The sequence below is a fragment of the Solanum tuberosum genome, unplaced genomic scaffold, assembly GCF_000226075.1.
Source record: "Solanum tuberosum cultivar DM 1-3 516 R44 unplaced genomic scaffold, SolTub_3.0 scf00032, whole genome shotgun sequence".
Lineage (NCBI taxonomy): Eukaryota > Viridiplantae > Streptophyta > Magnoliopsida > Solanales > Solanaceae > Solanum > Solanum tuberosum.
This window is the reverse complement of record NW_006238958.1, coordinates 2,659,933-2,662,589: the sequence shown is the minus strand read 5'-3', so window position 1 is coordinate 2,662,589 and position 2,657 is coordinate 2,659,933. Positions and strand designations below refer to the sequence as shown.

The 2,657-nt window shown below is 34.5% G+C and overlaps 1 protein-coding gene across 1 annotated transcript in view; it reads right to left on the bottom strand.

Moving 5' to 3' along the window:
• Positions 1–2,657, bottom strand: part of LOC107057648 (transcription initiation factor TFIID subunit 7-like) — a 12,522-nt gene extending 9,865 nt beyond the window's left edge. Inside the window, exon 1 of the mRNA XM_015306447.1 lies at positions 2,204–2,657. The gene's annotated coding sequence lies outside the window, so the exon portion shown is untranslated. The remainder of the gene's footprint in view (positions 1–2,203) is intronic.

Below are 2,657 nucleotides of genomic sequence, written 5' to 3'. Positions count from 1 at the left end.
AACTAAACAACATTATTTATTTTAACCTATTTAAACAATTTAGACACTTTTTAACTTTAACTAGTTTAGTTTTTGACTTAATTCCAACAACTAAATCCACCAACTAAACCACATTATTTATTTTAAATTATTTCAACAACTAAACAACTTTAACTCTAACTAGTTTTGATTTAATTTCAACACCTAAATCCACCAACTAAACCACATTATAATTTATTTGAACTTATTTAAACAACTAAACAATATTAACTCTAACCAGTTTTGACTTAATTCCAACAACTAAATCCACCAACTAAACCACATTATTTATTTAAATTATTTCAACAACTAACAACTTTTTAACTCTAACTAGTTTTGACTTAATTCCAACAACTAAATCCACCAACTAAACCACATTATTTATTTAAATTTATTTCAACAACTAACAACTTTTTAACTCTAACTAGTTTTGACTTAATTCCAACAACTAAATCCACCAACTAAACCACATCATTTTAAATAATGAGTCAAACTAGCTAGGGGTTAATTAAACTTTATTTGAACCTATTTCAACAACTAAACAACATCAACTATAACTACTTTTGAATTAATTCCAACAACTAAATCCATCAACTAATAGGATCAACTAGTGTTGGTACTTATGCTTATCAAACACAATATTCCTAAATTAAAGCTTAGTATCAACACTAGATGGACACAAATCGATCTTGCAAGAAAATTAATTTTGGCATCAGTAGGATCAACTAGTGTTAGTACTTATGCTTAACAAATATATTATTTCTAAATTTCAAGTTAAATGTCAACACTAGATGAACACAAATTGATCTTGCAAGAAAATCAATTTTGTCATCAATAGGATCAACTAGTGTTGGGTACTTATGTTTAACAAACACATTATTCCAAAATTAAAGCTTAATATCAACACTAGATAGACACAAATCGATCTTGCAAGAAAATCAATTTTGTCATCAATAGGATCAACTAGTGTTGGTACTTATGCTTATCAAACACAATATTCCTAAATTAAAGCTTAGTATCAACACTAGATTGACACAAATCGATCCTGCAAAAAAATTAATTTTGTCATCAATAGGATCAGCTAGTGTTGGTACTTATGCTTAGCAAATATATTATTTGTAAATTTAAATCTAAGTGTCAACACTAGATGGACACAAATTGATTTTGCAAGAAAATCAATTTTGTCATCAATAGGATCAGCTAGTGTTGGTACTTATGCTAAACAAATACATTATCACCTAATTTAAAGCTAAGCCAATCCTCGATGGACACAAACAATTATCACAAAATTAAAGCTAAGTATCAATACTAGATGGACACAAACACATTATAGAAAACAACTATACTTGAACTTTAGAAATTTAAACACATTATAGATAACTAATACTGTCTTATTGATTAAAGGTCTCTTTTTTATGGGAGATGCTGAAATTAGTTTCAGAAATGTTGTCCGCTCGAGGAGGTCAGAAGTTGAGTCTTATCTATGTGCACATGTTAGTGGTTTCCATACTACAAAGGTAAAATGGTTTGACTTGATGCTACTACTTCATGCAGCCTTTCTATTTTCATATGTGCATACATAACTTTGGCAGGAGTGACTAAATGTTCTTGCTTCTGCCTTGTTGACTTGAATGGCTCTCCAATAGGACATGGCAATTTATACCTAAGCACCACTTGTTAATTCTGAGGTTTCTTGTTTGTTTTATCCAGTGGTGTGTTTGTATATCTTTCAAACAAAGATGGTCTTTACGTAAAATAAATGCAGAAGAGTGCTCACTAACTTCCATACAACTGACTCTTGGGTAAGATGACTGATGTATGTCACAAATTACTTGGGAATCAGTATGTCTTCTTGTTTCCATACAAAGATTGTCTGAATGAACTCTATTGTTTCAGAGTGTCAGTTTCATATTGAGATAAAGGCTCAAGTGAGTCAAGAGTTAATTTTTCTCTAGAGAGTCTAGATTCCTAATAAATCTACATTCACGGACATTGTTTCTCCTTCCATCCCAAGTTTGATTATCTAGTTTTGCCAGTCTCATATAACTAGAGCTTAAATAAATTTGAATAGTTTTAGATTTCTAGACGTGTTTGAGAAATTGTTGGACCATGTAAAAGTCCAGGTAAACTTCAATTTAGCTTTATTATAAGTGCTGTTATGTATGTATGATGATTAATCAAATACCTAGATTACTAGAACTTCGCCGAAGAGGAGAGGAATGGAGATGCGAGGGTCTCGTTGTTGTTTTTGTCGTCTTCGATGGGTTCGTCGGTGAATACCTTGCCTTCGCCGGAGTTGGCTGCTCGCCGCTCGCTGGTCAGAGCAGCTGGAGCTGCTGTTTGTTGTTTTCGTCCTCACTGGAGGGGAGGAGGAAGAGAGAAAGAGGCTCGCCGGTCGGAGCTGGTCCTCGCGCTGCTTCTGGCCGGCGCGGCCTTCGCTTGCTGGCGAGAATAACAGATCAGAGGCGGCGCCCGGTTGCCGACTGGTTTTCGCGGCAGCTCGCTGGCCGGCGCCGTTCGCTGCTTCGCCTGAGCAGCTAGGAGAATAGATGAGAGGGAGAGATAGGGGAGGAGGAGATGAGAGGAAGATGAAAAAAGAAGGATGGCTTAGGGTTTTGGTTCTTTTGCTTTAAAATAGA